At 48.2% G+C, this 21,193-nt stretch overlaps 3 long non-coding RNA genes across 4 annotated transcripts; 1 reads left to right on the forward strand and 2 right to left on the reverse strand.

The window, feature by feature from the left end:
• Positions 1 to 457: 457 nt before the first annotated feature.
• LOC135330308 (uncharacterized) lies at positions 458 to 2,630 on the forward strand. The gene is made up of 2 exons (XR_010392253.1): positions 458 to 697; positions 1,474 to 2,630. It is a non-coding gene; the product is annotated as an uncharacterized LOC135330308 (long non-coding RNA).
• Positions 2,631 to 2,685: 55 nt separating this feature from the next.
• LOC135330307 (uncharacterized) lies at positions 2,686 to 14,172 on the reverse strand. 2 transcript variants are annotated; one of them, XR_010392252.1, is made up of 3 exons: positions 13,818 to 14,172; positions 13,471 to 13,669; positions 2,686 to 7,425 (listed from the first exon to the last, which is right to left on the reverse strand). It is a non-coding gene; the product is annotated as an uncharacterized LOC135330307 (long non-coding RNA). The 2 variants fall into 2 exon arrangements; XR_010392251.1 differs by lacking the exon at positions 2,686 to 7,425 and adding an exon at positions 9,142 to 9,726.
• A 3,447-nt stretch (positions 14,173 to 17,619) lies between these two features.
• LOC112987528 (uncharacterized) lies at positions 17,620 to 21,133 on the reverse strand. Its single transcript, XR_003260286.2, has 2 exons — positions 20,688 to 21,133; positions 17,620 to 20,192 (listed from the first exon to the last, which is right to left on the reverse strand). It is a non-coding gene; the product is annotated as an uncharacterized LOC112987528 (long non-coding RNA).
• Positions 21,134 to 21,193: the final 60 nt, after the last annotated feature.

Below are 21,193 nucleotides of genomic sequence, written 5' to 3' on the forward strand. Positions count from 1 at the left end.
ACAAACACTTCACCATTTTATAATCTCGCATGTCAAAAGAACATCATCGTTCCCTTTGGTGCCTTAAAATATCAGGTCCATAAAATTACTAAAAGGCAGAATGACAACGCAGCCTAACACTAGCGCTGCCAAGAACAGACAAGAGGGCTCACGGTGCCTGCGTCCCAGGAAAGCCTCTTCCCTCTGCAGGCCTGGACAATGGTCCCTCTATAGTGTCCCTAACTGGGACACTAAGTTTTGATTTCTCACATTTGATATATCAGTTCTCTTCCCCCTGCCCAAGTCAAATGGGCAGACTGCTTAACGTATCTGTGACTCTACTTCCCTCCCAGCTATGCACAAAAAAAGAGTCACACCTGTCTCAGGGAAGTGGTGTTAATTTGCAAAGTCAGAAGCCTCCAAGCCACACCTGTGTCATCTGTACTCAGGTTTGGCTTTGAACTTGCAGAGCCACGTTTATTGTGTGAAATGCTTGTCAGAGGTAAAGCACCAGCGAGGCCCACCTTGTACACGAGTTTCCCTGGGAGAGAAGCCGGCTGGAGCAGTCCCAGCGAGAGCCAGCGTCCACCCTCCGCGGAGGCAGCGTGCTCGGAGCGAGGGCCAGCTGCAGCCTGAGCCACCTCAGCAGACATAATTATATCATCACACCTTTCTGCAAAATGGGCATACGAGCGCTTCCCTAACTCACAGCAGTAGAGTAAGGCTAATCAAGAAATACTGTGGGGCACTAAATATGGGGAGCAGAGAGAGAGAAATCTCTTATATAGTCAGGTTTGGCTGTTGTTGTAGTTGCTTTTAAATAATAGCGCACAGAGCGTGACAGATGCTGACAGACAGAAACGGACTCTTCCAGGGAATGGATGGGGCTTTCTAGCCTTCCCTTTTCAGAGCAGTGTAAAAAGAACTGGACCGACATCACGGATGAAAAATACAAAATGGAAATCTGAGCGTAGCTGCTATGGGCTCTTTTTAGTTCAGAATGCCAGATTTACAGCAAGGCTGTAATTTTGCAGACTAATAAGATCAAGTTGGTGTTGAAAGAGGGAGGAGGGGGGCAGAAATAAAGTCTGAGCTTCGGGAAGAGGAGGAAGGAGGCTGGTGAAAATGCTGGTATTTACTTACCGTAAATGTTGAGCCTATAAAACGTTCCCTCACGGAGCAGCCCGGAGTGCCAGGCAGACAATGGCGATACCATGCTTGAATGAAGTTGTATATTGTTTTGCGAAAGCAGCAGCTCACAGCAGAACCGAGATTAATAACAACCGCAGCTTTCTTGCTGTAAGTTACAGTAACACCCCAACACTTTCTGACAGCACCTGGCACGCCCGTAGATACAGCACCAGGGCTGCTATTTACATGAACGTATCTTTTATTTTTTTAACCAAAGAGGGAACAGGTTTCTGGGGACAAACGCTGCGGCTCCTCCGAGACAAAGGAATTTAACTCATAAATAAAACCCCTCTCTCTTAACAGAGGACGTTGCACGGAGGCTGGGGCGTTGGTGCAGAAGCGGCTCCTGAGAGCCCCGGGCCGCAGCATGGCCCCGCAGTGGCCTGGCCACGGCAGCTGCTCAGTGGGGTGAGCTCCGATACCTTCCTGGTGCTCCCGCGTCCTTCCCCGAGGAAAAGCCTCCCAGCGAGGGCAGCCCCTGGCACTCCTTGGAGGCCGGTTCGCGTTTGGGAAAGGCGGAGAAGACGCTGCGGTCTGGCCATTGCCCCCTGACAGGACAAGACGGGACATGGCGGCCCAACGGCCTCACCGCCGCCGCCTCCTCCCCGGCCCAACGGTTTGCAGGGCCCACGGCACCCCGGGGCCGGCCCCACGCATGCAGTGCACGGAGATCCTTTATTAATTGTTTGTGTGTTTATTTAATGAGGTGTGGAGCAGCCTCTAGTGGCGGACGGCGGGCAGGAGCTCCGCCACGGGAGGCCTCGCGCGGCTGCTGCCAGGCAGCGACGGCCCCGGCTCCCGACGCCCACCACCCTTCGCCTTCCCGCCCCGGCTCCTCACAGCCCCCAGGCGCCTGCGGCGGGACGGCCTGGCGAAGCGGGCTCGCCCCTGCCCTCGCCGAGCTGCGAGGCTTCCCCCACCCACAGTTACTGTACCTCCTGCCAAGTCCCTGACGGGCGAGTCCATCCTGGAGGCGGTCTGGGATGGGCGGCGGTGCCCCCGAGGGAGGGGAGCCATTTTGTGGGCAGGTGGGCCCGCACGCCCTGGCCCGCCGCAGCGACATGTCGTTTCCTCTTTTCTCCTTTCCCTTCATCCCAGGCACAAATTCACCGGTCCCGGATACAGGCGGGGGGAACCTCCCCCAGGACGGGGGGCCCCGGCCAGGCTGGCACCGAGGTGGCTCCATGGCAGCCTGCTCCTGCCGCTGCAGTGCCCCGAGCACTCGTGGGATTTCAGGGGATTCGTCCTCAAAAACACCACAAATCCGGGCTTACAAGGTGCCGCTAAAAGAGGGCCTGATATGGGAGGCGATAAAAGGCTGCACTGCAGCTCAGCAGAGGTGAACAGCAAGACAGCAAACTCTTGTCCAGGCTGGTTTGCAAATACGGATCTAGGCTCCCATTTTAGTCTTCTATATGGTAATGGGCAATTTTCCTAAAATAAAGATATAAGCAGTTTTACCAGGCAAAGCTCTCGAAGTCTTCCTGTAGCCCCCATTATCTGCTGACTGGAGGCAACACGATGATGAGTGCTTAAAACGACACTGTGTTTCCTCCAAGTACTTATTCAAGTGTTTGAAGAAACGCTTCGTCCCGATCAACGCCAGACAAGTCTGATTGACTGTGTTTGGCTGTAGCCGTCAATACATCCAGCTACCGTGACTCCTGGTTCTGCCACTAACTTGGACTTACCTACCTCAGGGGTGCTTGGGGTTTTAATTAACTAAAAGCGCGTGAATCAGAAATCCTCAGTTGAAACATGTTAGAGAAGCACAGAGTGTTGTCTGATCACTGCTTAGGCTGAACTAATGCTGTCCATTTGCCTGCTCAGATCAGGCAGCCCCAAATCCTTGTCGTATTTGGTCCCTTCCTCTGTCAAAACCTTGTTTCCTTCAGTGAAAAAAAATTTTTTTTTAATACACGCAGTGTCTATCAGGAAATAACACTCAGCCTAATAACTCTACCCTTGTATATTTTCCACTTCCTTCCATTTTATTTTAACAGATTTTCTTCAAACTTTTTGCTTGTTTTTCACAACCAGGATAAATTTCCTTATTTCCTTTCCTGAACCTCAGTTTATTTTTTGAGACAGATTTGCATAGATTATGGTCACTGCCTCTAGTCAACCTGAATAACAACCAGTATGAAACCATGACCATGAGTTTTAGTTTACATACTGTGTACACCATCAAGCCTCTAAAAAATCTCTGAACCTTCTCTGCTAATGCTCCTGTCCACCTCGGTGGATCTACATGAGGAAAAAGTTTGCAATTTGTGCAATCTGTGAATTTGCTATTAGATAGCTAAGAGAATTAATTGGTGCTTTTACCAAGCAAAGACTTCCTTCACCTATGTAAAGTAAATCGCTCACTTAAGGGCAAATTCAGGTTTTTTTTCTAGCTGAAACTTCCAGTCAGATCATCTTTGTAAACCCTCTTTTTCTAGATTTCAAGCTTTTCATCATATTATTCCACCTCAGCAGCTGGTTGACCACCTGCCTCAATGTTATCCTCACCTGAAGTTCCTCCCAGATCCTCTCTCTAGTTTATAATACTTGTGTCCACCTTAACTCCTGCAAAAGTAAGTGCTAGAGAGCAATAGCCCTTAGGGTCAAACTAGAAATTCTCTTTATTTAAAGGGAGCACATTTAACTGTCATGCATTTCTTGCCCATTTTTTGTCTCCTCGTTATTGATAGGTTTCCCTAGTTATCCCTACATCTATGTGCTCAGCTTTTGAGGATTAGCAGCACCACCTTGGACACTTCATGGGACAAGGGAACCAATAAAAAGGCATTCATGAAAATGACCATTTCAAGGGAGATAAAATATCATTATGTGAAATGGATTTGCTGGCACTCCTCACCAAATTTAGCACCTATTAAATTATAGAAACCATTATTCCTCTTACACAGAAAATTCTGAAACTTTCCCTCAAAGATGTATTTTATTGTTTTAAGTGGGGCTTAAATCTATTTTTTCCTTGTGATAAATCTCTGCATATGAATTTTCTTAGAGATACAGTGGTTCCCTGTTCAACTACTAGTTTTATTGATCAAATAGGACAATATGCCCTTTTCCTACAGCAAATGAATCTTTCTCTCCTGAAGTGAAGCATTTTGGAATTTTAACAAGTTTTCAAACCACGAGCCTTTAACCAGAAAATATTGGTCAACACTTAACCAGAGCTAGCAAGTGATATAACTTATTGCATTAACCTTATTAACAGGACAGCCTACTGGAAATAAACCAAGTGCAAGGAATAGTGCTATATCTCCCAAGCGTGATTCGTCTACATCCTCTCCCCGTGCTTTCCTACCGCATTTTCTAAATTCGGTCTCCTCACTGGCCTTGCTGTGCACCATACAGTTAAAGACAGTAAATGCCGTGACCTATCCGATGGCCTCTTCGGAGCTGTAGGAGAGGTTCTTTTTTCCTTCATTGAAGGAGAGCTCTGGGCAGACTGGAGGTTGCAGCAGCACAAATATTCTGCGAGACTGTAATCAAACTTCCCCTGGCTGGGCGGCCTGGGTGCGAGAGGCCAAACTAATTAAACAGAGCATCAACACACAGAGGGAGTCAAGTGGCTGAATAAAGTTGCCTGGAGAAAGAGGGGTGGGCTGGAAAAGTAGGTGCCTCGTGAAGGAAGGAAATGTGACCTTGCAGCGCAGAACTAAAATGCCCTCCGAGGAATCCTTTCTGCAGACACCTAAAGGGAATCCGTGCTGCAGATTCCCAGCAGATACTGTTATATGTGCAAGCAACAAATGCAGAGGGGAAATGAGAAAAACTGGTTCTGTTTGATCACCAAGCATAGGAAAAGTGGAAGAGAGTGGATGCACCTCTGCAAACAATTTTTTTCCCCCTCTTCCTTTTTAACATGAAGAAACTTTGAAACACCTGCAGTGGGAAACAAAAGGTTAATTAAAAAGAACCCCAGTCTTTGCACTAAACTGATTGCTGGGACTCCTGCCAGCCTGGGAAGGTTAAAGAGCTCAAGCATGCGTGGGCTGCGGGGGGAATGGCTAAAATTTACAGCCAGCTCCCTGGAAAGTCACAGTTCAGCTGTTCTCCCGGAGCAGGTGCTCATGGGAGCGGGCCTGTCCCTTTCAAAGCGTGAAGATTGATGAAGCCTTCGCTCTCACCAACTGTAAATATACAACCAGCCTTGTCAGAGCAGGTTTGTAACATCACTTGCTGACAGCAAGAAATTTTTTTTAACCTCCTAAACACACACACGCCTACCCCACACAGACTCGCACACAAACACAAAAGTACAAAAAAAAAAAATCCTATTCCTAGAATATAGAGAAACGCCAGTAAATAAAATGGTGGGGAAAGGCATTTATGTTTTCCCTGCTGAGAGAGGTAGTAGACAGAGGACACACATGGGGTGATTTCATCCTGTCCTTTAGAAAACAAGCAACATCTTCCTCGGGCCTCGCAGTTTATGGCCAAGTCCTGTAAGACAGCTCAGGTGCTTCGGAGAGCCAACGCGGGAGCCTGGCAAGCTTAAATCAGTCAGGCTGTGTGCTGCCAACCACCCCACCGGACACGAGGAGCAGTGCTCATAAGAGATCCTACAGCTAAAATAACCCTTTTCCTCTGCCCTGGTGCCTGCTAGCTGGGGACCTCATAGCATGTTACACATATGAATTAATTGTTCTTTGCAGCTGTACAGTGGTAGCTTAATAAAGCTAGGCACTTCGTGCTTTGGCTGGGATTTTCAGCGGCCTAGGAGAATCCCCCACCAAGGGGATATAGCTGCTGTGGGGACGGGCAAGTCTCCCGACTCCCCGGGAAGCCAGAGAGACGAGAAAGGGGTCAAGCAGCGTAGCATTGCAACGGGGCTGGTACCTGGGGTCTCAGCCGCGGAATCTCTCTTTCTCTGCTTTTATGTCACGTATAATATAAATCCAAGCACTCCTCTCCCATAATTAATGAGTTAGTTCCTTGAAGACACCATGGCAGAGGTGAGTCCTCAGAGAATAGCTTCACTAGGAGAAGCCTGGCCTTCATGATTAGCTTAGGATGGGCGTTTTGTGTCCGGTTAATTGGGCAAATGAATCGGGAACACCTCAGGTCAGGTGCTTCCCAAGCGCACAGCCCTTAGTGCTGCCTCGGAGGACAGATGCGATGGATGATGGAGCAATCCACAGCTGAGAGGTAACTATTGCTCCATAGAAGAAATTATTTCCGCTAATAATGTTGAAGAGTCACAGGCAAATCTAGCAGAGAAGTATAGCACTGGCAAGGCCTCCCCAAAGCCCACGGAAACCAGAGAGAGACTATGAATTGACTTCTGACTTCAATGACTGAACTCCTTGGATGACTGGGAGCAGAATTAATATTCTTGTCTGACTTTCTGTATTGTCCTGCCCCAGAATTCATTTTTAGCATTGCAGCCAGCTTAACGAAAATAATTCTGCAGCATCCTTTGCTCTTTTCTTTCCCAAGGAAATTCCTTCCATGTTATCATTTCTCTAAGGCAAGTTTCAGGATAATAAGTAGTCTAGGAAATGGGGCCAAAAATCTCCTAGGTTTAATGTTGCTCTTGCAGAGTGGAGGGATTAAATTGATTGTTTTAGGAAACAACAACAAATTCTGGTTACCCCAAAATTTTACCTTGGAAAAAGCATCAGTATTTTTTCCTCACTCCACTGCTTCTGTTTTATTACTTCCTTTCTCCTTATTATTAATAGATTAGCCCAGGACTCCACGTCCCTAGGGCTCAATGAAATATCCTCTGTGCTCTTATGCAAAACAGGCCTTGGATAATTTCTTCAAATTTTTGAGAAGCCCTTTGGTTATCTCTTTCTGTGCGAGAAAGAAATTTCTGCATCTCCAGCATAAGGCTTCAACAGACCTAGCTTGCGCGTAGACTTGTCCAGGACAAGTTTCATGTGCATTTTCTTCAAGATACTTAAAGAACAACCACAACTGTGAAAAAAAATCATACAACTCGCTCAGTGTTTGCAAACCGTCACATTCCTCCTTTCGCTTCTGTTCCACCCCCTCTCTCAAATTCTTTGACCGACGCAGCTGTTTGAATTGCTAACGCTCTGTGATGAGGACTGTCACCGTCACTTCTGGTGTTTACACCCAGTGCCTCTCACAACAGGCTTCCCCTCCCCGGCGCAGTCCCTCGCACTATCGTATGCTAATAAATAATAAGAGAAAAAGGTACTTCCCTCTTTTCAGCAGAAGAAATACAACAATCCTGATGAACACGCCAGGGACTGGGAATGTTTCCAGAAACTGTAAGGAAAAAAGAAGTAATTTATTGCAGGTGCTAAAAATACCTCTTATACCTTTGAATACAGGTGACTATCACTTGCTCAAACGACTGGTCCTGTCCTTGGAGGGAAAAGGCCACGGAGGTCTGCTTGCACTGCAGTGAATGGCAAACCCCAGCGTCCTGCCCGGGCTTCGGGGGCAGGCACGGACACGTGCTTGTGCTGCACTACAGAGCGGAGCTGAAAAGTAGAGCTGACCCGAAACACAAATAAATTTTCTCCATAAAATTCCACTCGGTCTTCCATGGTGTCCAAGACGCTTAGAGCAATTTTTCTATCAGGTTCGTTATCACCCTTCAAACAGCATTACCATTCACCTCCAGTTTTATTGTGCTTATCCCTTCGGTAAACTCTACCTGCTAAAAAATCCCTGGTTATTTGCTCGTTTCTGCCATGTCTTTGTTACTCCAGGATCTCCTCGCCATCGCGGCCGGGAGAGGCCTGGGCTCTCCCCCTGCTCCGTATGCAGGAGGAGCAAGGGGGAGGAAGGCAGCCTGCACCCAGCTCCCCCACTTCCAGAGCTCCCATGGATTTCCAGGGGTTTTAGATCAAGCCACATTCCCTGGGTTACGCCCAGATACTTTCGCAGCAGCCTAAATTAATCAAGCTCTTTTTGAGGCTAATGGGGCTTCTGCAATTCCCATCAGCTGAGGATCAGGCCAACGAATATGCTTTCATTTACTCATCAAGATGTTACCAAGGCATCATCTCCCCTTCCCTCCCTTGCATAACCCCCTGCTCAGCACTTGTCTGATGAAGAGGAGGCTGAAAGCCAAAGCAGTGTGTGCACCTGCTCCGTCCCTGGTCTCCCAGCTGCCCAGTCCCACCCAGTGAATCATGCCAGATTACAAACTTCAGCAGCTGGGAGCATCTGATTATTTTTATGGAAATTTGCTCCAAGTTCAGAAGTGGATCAATGACAATTTCTCAGGCTGGTTTCATTCTGAGAACCAAAATTGACTTCTGGAGAAACTGCTTGATTTTCCAGCTTTTCCCCACCAGAAAACAGACTATTACATAGGGCAAGAGTGTTATAATTCAACCTTGAATAGGTTCTGGGCCTATTAGACCTAAGTATAAATCTCACATAGGTTTCAAGGAAAAGAGAACAGGTCTCTGCTTTATTCTCCCTTGCCGCCCCTTTACGCCAGAGAGATATGGGAGTAAATCCATTTGCTAATACTTAATATGCCATGCCAATGTAAATGACAGCACAGAACATAACACCAGAGACTCAGGCCATTCATTTGGAGCAATTTAGTTCTGCTACTCCTTTTCTGAACTCCTCAGCTTGCCCTATGGCCGCTGCCTGACTATGCTACGCCACTTCTTGCTTTATGTATTGTCTTGCTATCTGCCCATCTCTCTGTCCTCATTTTCCTTTCTTTTTACATTTAAAATCACTTTTCTTCTGCTTTTGAGATCTTTCACTTGTGTACAAGTCCCCCTTTCCCTCTCGCCGGTCACCTGGCTGATCTCTGAATCGCACTTTGACCGTATTAGCAGCAATTCACACACTTTTTCGCACTAGCCACCCTCCCTGGTGCTCTCCCCCCGCCTGGGAGCTCTCCCCCGGCCCCCAGCACCAGCACCACTGCACTTGCCACATTATGTCAAAACCCAGAAACATGTTTATTGGGGAGAAACCTGCCTCACCCGTCATTGTGCAAAACCACAATTCCAATCACTTAGGAAGAGCTTTAATTGAAGAGTCTGCTCAGAAAGAGGTAGCGCAGTGTTAAAACTGCGTTTTTACGGGCTGTAATTGTGTCAGTGGAGGACATTCTTCATCGGACAGGCTCAGGAGGAGAAGTGAGGCTTATCCGCGGTTCGGTTTGAATCCACCCAGCATCTCCCCAGCCTTCGCTCACCCCCAGCAGTCACCTCCGTGCACAGTCTATCCCCCGAGCTGAGATTAATCTCAGCGCCGTGTCACCAGGCTGCAGGGTCTCGGAAGGGGGTGGGAGAAGGAGATCTGCAGCCAGAACGTGGTTTCCAGTACAGTCCAGCATGGTAAACTTGCATTTCGTGGTCTGCAGCGTCTGCGTGGCTTGGCCTGCTGCTGTCCCTGATGGGACAACGCGGTGGCACGTGCTGCACTGAAGGGTTCTCCTGGCCCCTGACAAAGGTCCCGCTGCCTGTTCTGCAGTCAGGGAAAAGCAGCACAACCTTCTCCATCTCTCTTCAAAGAATTTCAGACCTTCTGTTCTTCCTCGTCTTTCATCTTTGCCTTTCCCAGGAGTGGAATCTGCCTGCAGGAGACCTGAGGAAGTTTGTGTATTTTGGGCACCGTTCTCTTTAACAAATACGTGAACTATATTTCTTCCATACTCCATCACACAGCTCAGGGGCTGAGGCTCTCTTAGCCGGAGGCCAAGCAACCACAAGCTCCTCAGAGGCAGGCAGAAAGCACTACCCCTCTAGCCTGGCATTTAATCTGTTCAAATTATCTTGGGGGCATCGGAGGTAACAAAGATTCGTGCAAATTTCTGGCTTCAGGTTAGCCCAGTGCAGCGCTTTCTGCAAGGCCCCCCATAAAGTGGCTTTTAATTTAGCTCTAATAGGGAGGTTATTGTATGTTAAATAAATACTAATTGATTATTTAATATATATGCATTGAGGGTTAACTGCTATGTAATGAGCTCCTCTCCATTAGTGGAGCTGCTAAACGTCAATTAATATGGGTTTTATAATCAATTGATATTTAACATGCCCTAACTTCCCTATTTAGACTTAATGGGTCAGCATTTTCGAGGTGGCCAATGCCAATAGTTATTTTATAAAAAAGAAAAAAATATTTGTTAGAAGATTTACAACAGGACGGAGAGTTATGAATCTATTTAAAGCTTGGCAAATGAACTGCACAGAGCTGGACGCAGCAGGGCTGCCCTCCCTAGCGCTAAGGCTGCCCAAGGCAGAGACCTCTGCATTCCCAAAGGAGATGGGAGAGGGCAGCCGGCTTCCCTTAACTCCTGTGGGACTTTCACTTCTTCCTACAGAGAGCTTCCTGGGAAGATGCTCGGTACCACTGTGTTCTCTGCTTACTCGGGACTTGAAGCAGTGTTTGGCGTACAGCTGGGTTTGGCCCTGCTGCGACCCTGTATAAGCCGGTGTTACTGCCCCTTGCACCTAGATGTGCGCTAGACATGGGGCGCGCGATGCCCCGCTTGGAACTGACTGCAAGATAAATACTGGGGACAAGATTGTCAAGGATGACCAGGGGATTTAGACTCACAGCTTCCATTTATTGTAATAAGCATCATGTCTTTAAATCTCCCAACTGCATTTTTAAATGTCTAAGACTTTATTCCCTCTGCCTCTGCTCCCCAAACACACACAAATAAATCATGGGCAGGCTGTTTGTGGTGTACACCAGGGAGAGAACAAGGAAGCTTTTAATGAAAGGAATGATCATAACACATTCACTACCATTATCTAACACTATTTCTTCTCTAATTTCCTTGCTGGCAGCTTTCAGTTTTCATGATGTGGCAGAGTTTAGCTCCACTTGCCAAAAATTCGGGCTGGAAAAGAATGCGCACAGCAGTGCAGGGTCTTTTCCTATCCAAGAGCATACTTTTCTGGTCCGCCTTCTCCTGCATCCAGCTGGATTCCTGCAGCCCCACAACCCAGCAGGCCACTCCAAGAACTGAACGCTCCTGCTAAGCATTACTACATCTCCGCTAAGCATTACTACATCTCCGATCAGCAGGGCCAGATGATAGATTCCCATTTCAGTGCTCTCACCCCGGTATGCAACGGCACTCATTAAAGGCGACTCGCTCACTTTTCACGTCATGAAAAGCAGCTCATCTTATCCAAGCTAAAAACAGGTCAGTTAACACAGATTGTCTAACAGATGTTAATATCGCCATTTAAATCCTAGTCTGGGCAAGGTCCTCATCTCCCGCACTTGCTCAGTGGGTTTTGTAAAACCCGTGGATGTTTTACACAATAAAACGCAATGTGCAGAACAGATAAGAGCCATGGAAATACCTTCTCTTCCTGCATTTGAACAGCGCTAAGACAATGGAGCTTAAAGCATCGTTGCAGCTTCCGGCAGCATTACAATGCAGGTAATGAAGAAAGAACAAAGAGGAACATGTGGCCAGATCATGGGTTGAAGTCTACAGGCTGATTTATGTCATCTGAGGATCTGGCCCAGTTAGATCTAATTTTAACAACCTTGACAAATTCACTTTAACAGCAAACTGTCAAATGGGAATCTTTTCTCCTCCCCTCATCCGTCCATCTCCATGAGCCGTTCCCTGTGACAACACTCTTCTCAAACAGTAATTGGCAGTATCATTCCATTAGCACTTATCCTTAAGGTCTGAGGATTTCATTCCTTGTGATTTTCCTGTTGTCCAAATTCACGTCTATTAGTTTAACACATGTGCATGCATTTAGTGTTCATGTGTGTGTAGGAAAACAGTACTTAAACCTGAAAGGGCCATTGTATTATTTAAAAAAAAAAAAAAAATGTTCAGGAAGCAAAAGAGCTAATTATTGGTGACACGTAGTTATGACTTGCAGTAGGAGGTGCCTCTAGGGTCTACAGCAAACAGTCTAAATTCTCCTTATAAGCATTTTAAATGGATGATGATCCTAATGAACTTAATAGCATCACTATCCAAGGACAGCATCAACTCATTGCCATCCTGTATTCTGCAGAAATAGCTTCTCTTTAAACAGTGTGCCCCTGCTTTGAACAGTAATGGTTTTTAAAAGTGTCTTAGCACACAAAGGCAAAATCTTTTTTGAAACAGGGTGGAATTGGTTGGTGATTATCACTGAAAAGCTGGCAGCCACCAGCTAACCTTCTAACAATGAAATATGGGAATTTACCTTCATGCTTCAATGCTTGCTATTCAGCTGTCTACCAGGGTCTAAATCAATGATTCTACACCCTCCACTCAAGGTTTCTCTTTCAAATGCTGCAGATATGACCTTAAGTTCATCATCTAAACAATGCAGTTCACGTTTAATTTCATTAATCTAAGATCTTCCATAAAATTGCAATATGGCACCATACCTTTCAAGTACCTTCATTAAAATCCATGTTATTTCTAAATCCTATGCATATCTATGAGGTCATATGGTGTTTTATTAAAATGGATTTTTGAAAGGCTCAGCTCTTTTATCACCAATTGTCATAAGGTAGTTTACAATGAAAATTTTTTAAAAAAAGAAAAACTCTATCACTTCGGTGATGAACAAATGACCCATCTCTGCAAATTACCACCTTTCCTAATTTTTACCCTTTTTCCAAGGATTTTACATATGGAAGGAAGAGAAAGAAACTTATTAAACCCTCTTTGTTCATATATTTTCTGCTATTTACTATGGCTAGTGCAGTTACCCTTTTGAAATGTATCATGCCATTCAGATCCAGAGGACATTATTTCCAACATTTGCCCCTAAATGTCTTTATGATACCATGTTCCCAAACTGCACGCTGGATTTTTTTGCTATTTTTGGATAATACACTGACATAAGCTTATTTCTCTACTGCATCCCTTTCCCTATCTCTTGTCTATATTGTATATTATTTGGTATTGCGATAATATTTGGGAAGGCCAGTTAGAAGCAGAGGCACCACAGTAGTAGGTGCTAAGAGCACAAAAGACAGATTCTGCCCCAAAGAGACAACACTGCACTCCCCATCCACTGAGATCAGAAGGTATTTAAAGGAAAGGGTTTTTTTCTTTATTTTATGCTTGCTACAAGCAAACAACACAATTTGTGCAGTACAGTTCTTACATAATCCAGGCCTGTGTGCATAATAATAATAGCAATAATGCAAAAAATGGATTAAGCATCTTACTCATAAGCGCACATGGAGACCAGTGTCTCTGCCTGGTCCTGCAGAGGCCTCAGCCCCCAGCTGCCTTCCCGCACCCGCAGAGCCTGCAGACCCGGAGAGCAGGCTCCAGGCAGCTTGCTCTTGATGGTATTATTTCCAGGGCTAGAGAATAAACTTACACCACTGGTTACCTGCACTTACCTGAGCTGTGCTGGATGCTGGCCGGGCTTTTGCACATCCCCTGGCTGCTTTCACTCAAGGAGCAGCAGCGCAGCAGGGAAGGAGGAGGAAGAGGAGGGCTGGGCTTCCTCAGGAACATGGCACAGGTGAAGCACATCCCCCAGCCCGACACTGGCTTTGCCAGTTCTGCCTCTTTATGAGCATCTGCTTCACTCCCTTCCTATAATGAAAAGCAAAATAAAGTGCTGTGCTCCAGCATTTATTGCAAAGCCACCAAAACACACTTTCATAAGAATTCAAAGCAACAGCGAGTTCCTTGAAAGAAAAATGTTTTATGCAACACCGTGTGAACCAGGAGGCAAACATACCAGAAAAGACAGGGAACAGAAATTTTCCGTAGCCTTGTAGAGCCTCAGGAGTAGTTGCCTCACTTCCGAGGGACACGTGCCAACCGCGCTGCAGCCGCACCAGGTGTTGTAGGACACCCCAGTGGTATCCGCAGAAATCCCACCCTGGCATGTTTTCCGCAGGCGTCTTCGGACTTCTGCCGGTTTCCGTTGGCGGAGCCTGCAAGTCCAGAGCCTGCTGAAGTAGCTGAAAGACTTCCCCATGTGTACGCAGTAGGTCTGACCTTATGCTTTAATTAATTGCAAGTAATGCTACAATGGAGCAACCATTGCTCCCTCCTTAATTAAACTTGCCACTTAAATGCAAGTTCAACACCCACTCTATTGATCTCTTCTGAAAAAAACCCACCCCTCATTTTAGTGGTAAACAACAGTAGATCCCCGGCCAAACCTAATGCAAACACTCAAGTATTTAAATTTTTCACAAAGGTAAAGAGGACTCAAATGATGTTTTTCTGTGCCAGAGGGAGAACAACACACCACGATGTTTCCATCTCTTAAGCAAAGTATTAAGTGGCTCCAGGAGGGGAGGATGTCCCGTGGCCCTGCCCTCGTGCTCCAGCTGCAGACACTGCTATTGAGATGTCACCCGTGACAAACCCTGCACGGTTAATGCTGGCTGATGGCTTCAGCCTCACCCTTCCGCAGAGGAGCACCCGGCTGCGGGGCCGCGGCATGGTGCAGCATTGCTCTAAGAAGCAATTACAGCAAGCAGAGCAAGGAACTAAAGACAGGTCACCTAAATGAACTGAGGGAAAAGTGCATGAGGAAGCAGGGAAATGTCTTCATCACTTCTCCGGCTTCAAATTGGAAAAACAGGGATCAATACGGCAGAACTTCATTTAATGGTGTGAGAAACAATCCACCCCAAGACAGGCAGGAATCACTTACTGCGAAGCAAACAGGCCAATTAGGCGCCCGCGGGAAGCCCCGGCGCTGCCGGCCCCGTCCCGCCGCCCTCGGCGGAGGATGCTCCGGGGCCACGCGCCAAAACAGACGGAAAAAGGGCCACGCGGAAGCAGTTCGTTCCCTTTTCCCCCCTTATTCTGCATCCACGGTGCCGGGACGCTGCCGGCACCGCCTTCGGGAACAGGGTAAACACATTAATAGAGGCAGCGTGGCGCGGGCATAGACCATGCCGGGCTGCGCTGGGGGCCAAGCGCCGCGGAGATGGAGAGCCCGGAGCTGACATTTGCAGGAGCAACGTCACGTTATTAAAACAAATTCGGCACGAGGGGAAAATATGTTTGCTTTGCACTTAATAACGGCTACAAACACGTATTCAACATCAAATATTTGTAAGGCAGCGCGTTAGCATCTGCTCCTCCCCGTTGCCAGTCAAAACTAGTCCTTGTGTCACTGAGTCATAGGAACGATATTTCAAAAGTCCATGAAAATGCAGAGCAGACAGCAAGCCTAAATCTCGAATCTAACTTTGAATTTATATTTGTCTTCAAAAAAAATAACCAACCCCAAACGCTGTGGCCACTGTCTCTGGATGCATTTACAGAAAACTGCTATGCATTGCAATTTTTTTCTCCTTTTTTTTTCCATCTCCTGAAACATTGGTTGTATTTTCTCCCTTTATTTATTGGAGTGCTAAATGGATTATTTCAGTAATAAATCAGGTCCTTTCATTACATTTTTAAGGTGTTGTCACTGTTATGAAGTACAGCGTGCCATCAAAATTAAGCTCAGATTGCATTACCACCTATTTTATAGATACAGAATTACTTGATGGATTTTTTTTCCAGCAGCCTAAGCACTTTGTGCCTTTCCTTCAGAGAACAATTGGCTGCCTTGTTTCACAGAAATTTCCCTCTAGAAGTTATGAAAATTTCACAGAGATTGTCTCACAAGTGTCTTTGTATTATGTTTTAAAACAGGGGAAGGAGATTCCTGTTAGGCAAAACTAGCTCTTCACGTAAATGCACAGAATTGTTAATCTGCACGGGAACTGCTGCAGCCGAATTGCCCAGTGCAGCTGATTCCCCTCTCACTCGCCGGGATATAAATCAGGACTAATTCCAGGGAAGTCAGTAGAGTTACCGTGCAGCAAAAAACAGCCAAAAAGGGCCGGGAATCAGGCAGCCTTTCGGTTTTGCTGCTTTCGTGCCAAAGCCGCTGAGCGGGATGCTGCTTTCCAGGGTGATTTCCAGTGCGAGTCGCTTTTCCTGCCTCCGGGCACCACCACGTCCCCCCGAGGAGCAGCCCGAGCCCGTTTCCCTGGTCCCTCCGTTCCACTGCGAAGGACAAAGAGCATCATTCGGACTTAATTTCCGAACACGCTCCATCTATGAGAGCTGTGTATTTAAATTCCCTAATTAGGGATGGAAATTCCTGCTTGGGTGTTTTATTATACAGTAACCATATATGGAGCTATCTGGCAGATTACGTGAGTGTTGGTATTAATGCTGACGGTGCGTGTGCAGGCGTGCCGGGGCCGGACCCCCCGGCCGGGCAGCGCGGTGGGGCTCGGGCTGCTTCCCCGGGCTCCCAGCCGGACCAGCCTTGTGCGCAGGGAAGTCAGGGATGGGAAAGGCCTGGCTGCTCTCCCATGATAAACCCACGAGCAAAACTTCTCTGCTGTTAAATGCTCCAGCTGAAAGGAGCATTCAAAAAAGCACCTACTTATTTTTAAAACACATCTCCATTAAAAATACTGGAACTTGAGTATATGTTTCAAGCTAGGCATGTTATAAAAAGGCTTCCTGAATTACAGCTTTATGAATATTACATTTATCTTAGACATAAGGCTAGGAAAAGAGACCTGCCGTACAGTTACTGTGCTTTGGTGTGGCCACATCGCACCAGGGACCAGCCTGCGATCCCCAGTGCAGGTCGGATAGCTCAGGCGGATGCAACTTTCAGTCCACCCAGGCTACACTCAGACCACGGACCTACAGTCTCCCTATTGCCCCTGCTGCCACGTCTCTGCTTTTAGGTAATGATGGGCACCCTAGGAAAGAAGGGTTTTTTTTTTTTTTTTAATTTTCAAAGTGCAGAATTTTTTCAAAATTCACACCCTGTGCCTTCCCTTTAAATTGACAGTAACATCCAGGGTAGGGTTTTTAGAAACTAGAAAGTCCCAGAAGCAATTCATGAAGCATGTCTCACCTGCAGATTACACAGCCTTGCCTAAACTTTGCTTTGCCTGATTTTGCCTCCTTTAACCCTGCTGATAGAAACCAGGAGCAATCCAGGGAAATTAGTGACATTACCCGTGTGTTAGACGGGTGGCACTTGCAGCCCAGTCTTCAGGAAAGTGACTGCAAATCTGTGCACGTTTCTGCCTGGTGCTACAAAGGTAATTTTAGAAAACTGGCTGCTGCACATTACTGGCAGCGCTTAGGAAGCTGCATGTGTCAGCGACCCGCTGCTGGATCCCGTGGCAAAACCGCACAACATTTCATGCATCCGCCGCTCCCGGCCACGGCGCTGGCGAGACGAGGGGCCGAAATCGCGTGTTGTTTAAGCCATCCCTCCTTTCCCCTGCAGCATCTTCGGTCGCCCGGTACCGGGGTGGCTGCGGCGTAAGGTGCCGAGCCAGCACCACTGCCCCGATCCCGCGGGAAAGGGAGCACACCCGGACCAGGGAGCTTCCAGGGAAAGCCGCGATTCCCCTCCGTCCCCGGGGCCGGCTCTTCCCGAGCGCAGCCGGCGTGGAGCTTCCCGGGACGCGCCGCGGTGCCGCCCGGACACAAGCGACCAGCCACCGCTCGAAACTTTTGTCGTTCATTAAAGACACAGCACAGGACCGAGCTGCTCAAGGAGTTAAATGTATTAAGCAATTTACAATTAATATAGAACTCATTCCAGAGATATCTACTAGAGAGTACAACAGGGCAATTAACCCACTAATACACTAGGCTATTACATCGCTATGTCTCTTATTTTAGCCTGAGGTGATTTGAAACGCATTGGATTAAAGGATATTACAGGAGATAGCATGAAAAATAGCTTAATGTAATGAGCCATCCCGTGATGTCTGCTATTAAAGATGATTTGCAGTTGAAAACTACAACATACAGTAGTTCAGCCATTTAGAAACATGAGTATATTTAACCCTTTTCTAGCCCGTATCCCTTGGATAAATCAGTGCAAGAGTTTTTCCCTCTCCTCCCCCCACTTCCAGCGCCTTTATCCAAGGATTATCAAATGCACCTTATTAAAGTACAATGGTATCTTTGGGAGATTGGTGCCGGAGGTTGATGGAAAACCAGTAATCTGCTAATAACTTTTAAAAATAGATCCCCGAGAGAGTAAATAGGCTCAGACGGAGGGAGGCTATTTGACTGGCGACACATTCGCGAAATGGGAACTTGCAGCAGATTCCTGCGCTCGCCCGAGGCCCGTCATAGCGGCTTCGAAGGGCAGCTCACACAGAGCCAAGCAACACAAGCACCTTTTCTCTAAATCCACCGCTCCACAGCTTAGTACGGAAATAAGAGCCAGGGCGAGGCGGGCTGAGCACTTGGAAGAAGCTGGAGCCCCCGGAGCAGACGTGCCGTGGGGACCCGACGGCTCCGACACGTTTGCGCTTTGTCCTCGCAGGGAGCCCCAGGCCACCAGCTCCTCTCCTCCGGCCTGGTCTGCGCTCTTGGTCAAGAAACCTGTCCCGGCAAGTCTGGGCTGAATAAAAGCACCTAAAAGTCCAGGGCAGACTCAGAACGCCCGTGTCTGCTCCACGTTGCACGATCCGGAGTTGGTCAGATGAGGAGACGCTTCAGTGCACGTCTGCAGAAAGCCGCCAGCTCCCGCGCGTGATCGGGCTGCTCAGGGCACCTTCGGGTGAGGTTGGAAACCCTCCGGGGCCGGAGACCCCCAGCAGCTCCGGGCCCCTCTTCTGGGGACGGTCCCCATCGCCGGAGCGTGGGTTCCTCCACCCAGCGCCCAGTTCACTCGCGGCAACCGCAGCATCTTCCCTCGCTTCGCCTGGGAGCAGCTCAAACCCTGCCGAAGGGTTGACGAGCCAGGTGAGATCCTGCACGCCCCAAGGACGGTCCCTCTTTTTAACAACCCTGATTTACATGGAAATAGAGGTGAACAAAACTGGCGGTCATTTTTCCACCAGAAAACGTAGGATTTTTTTCCTCAATGTCCCCTGTGAAAAAGTTTCTTTCTTCAACAAATAGAAAGCAAAAAAAACCCGTGCAACCCATTAAAACCAGTCCAGAGGGACTGGGCAGGGGCCTGAGCTGAGAGGAGCCTGCTCCCGGGCCGGGACTGAGATGTTTCTGCACCAAAGTGGAAAGCGAAGACAAAAAGGGCCGTTTTCCCCAGCGGGACCCCCCCCCGCGGGGTTTTTAGGCGGAGGGTGGCATTTTCCGCCAAAGCTCGCGCCGGGGCGGGAGGCGGCACGTGGCGGGGACCGAGGTCTCATCGAAGCACTTGTCACTGTCACTTTGCCGTTAGCAGGTGCCACCGGCAATGAGGGGGTCCGGGGGCTCCGGAGCGCCGCGTTAGCACCGCTTCAGCCCGGCTCTAACGAGCTCTCCCCGCGGCTCTCCCCGGCCGCCGGCATCCCGGGCAGCCTGTCAGGTCTCGTTTCCGTCCGGAGCAGCGAGCGATCTGGGAGAAGGGGAGAGGATGACCAGGGCTTCCCGACCTTTTCTCCTTCAATTTCGTTCCTCTCCTCTCCCCGGGAAAAATGGCAATCACGCTACGCAGAACTGACAAACTCATCTCGCTGTCACACCGTTACGCGCACAATCGCCGTGTCACTCGGCATCAGGCGAGAGGAGGTGCTGACGGGATTACAGCCCCACGACGGCTCTGATCCGGCCGGAGACGGGAGCTTCCCCGCCGCGCAGGGAAGGATGCGCCGGGGCCGGCGCCGGCTCGGGGCAGCACGCGGGAGCGCGAAGTTCAGCGCGGGCTTCGTCCTGTCCCGCACGACTCATTTCTGTGCCGCCGAGGGCTGGTTTATCACCGACTTAAACGGACCCCGTACGGCCGGGCTCGCCCCAGGGCTCCCGCGGGCGACGGATTAGCGGGACACGTCTCACCCGGGCTGCAGCAGCCCTGCAAACACCCCTGCGCGGGGCAGGGGCACGGCTCCCCGTACATCAGCCGTCTCCCACCCAAGGAGCCTTTCTAAAGCCGCCTCGGAATAGAGCAAAACACGAAACCCTTCCCAAGAACAAAGAGCAGCCAGAGCATCGTTTCAGTCAGCTGTAACTTGTCCTACACGAGATACGGGTTTGCAGGACTCTATTCCTCGTGGGCACGATGTACGCTGCCTGATCGCTCCTGGTACTTGAAAAGCCCACGGAGGCAGGTGGGGGGAAGCAGGGAGAAGGCTTCGCGCAGAGAGCTCTTTCTGCCGAAAACTCCCTTTTTGGAGGGTAGGAGGGATATTAGATGGTAACAGGCAGAGCACAGATTTTTGCGCTCCTATAAATCATTATTACTGGAGTGTCCCCGAGGGGATGAGAAGAATGAATCAGTTACATGCACACACATGCGATGCCAAACTTTTAAATGGAGAAGAGAAGAGAGAGAAGAGAAAAAAGAAAAGATAGAGGAAGAGAGGGAGAGGAAGGAAGAATGCAAAGGGAGAAAGAGGAAAAGAAAGAGAAAAATGAATAGAAGGGAATGAATGAACTTTGGATGCAATTTATAATTCCCTTCACCTACACCATGAATTGAACATGCAAAAAAAAAAAAAAAAGAAAGAAAAGAAAAGAAAAGGAAAAAAAGGGAGGAAGGAAGGGAAGGAAAAATATTCCGCCCAGCATGCAGATTATCATTTGAAAAGACTGTTGCTATGTTTTTGTCCCTGGGTGATGAAAATGAAATTGTCTGATGTGTGCGCCGTGTTAGATTTACCTTTGCAGGGTTCACCCACAATCAGTGGAGAGGGGTCATGCCACAATATGTCATCTCGCAGCTCCATCACACCAACTCCAATTTATACGAGGAGGTATTATGCATTTCAAAGGAACCCCCTGCGCGTGGCTCTTGTTACTGATCTCTATCGCGGCTCAGCTGAGGGAAGATTAGTTCTGCTGCAAGGGCAACGAGACTTATTTGTTTATGATTATATTCTCCTTAAAGACGCACTATTCCTTTTTTTTGGTGTCTAATTTAAAGCGTGCATTAAAGGGTTCGGGGAGGGGGTGGGACGGAGAAGGTGAGCGGATTCTGCTCTCTCCCATAAGGAAACCTAATAGTCTGAGTCTCCCATGCATCCTGCTCATTAGGAAAAAAAAAATCTCCATTTAAATGCAAATTCACGTTTTAGCTGGGGACTCCCCCAAAAGCTTCTCTCGGAAGCGCCGGGAAATAGGAGTCGGGAAGCTAAAATGGCTGTCGGCAGCCGAGCGCCCGCTGCT

This window comes from Dromaius novaehollandiae, chromosome 19, assembly GCF_036370855.1.
Source record: "Dromaius novaehollandiae isolate bDroNov1 chromosome 19, bDroNov1.hap1, whole genome shotgun sequence".
Taxonomy (NCBI): Eukaryota; Metazoa; Chordata; class Aves; order Casuariiformes; family Dromaiidae; genus Dromaius; species Dromaius novaehollandiae.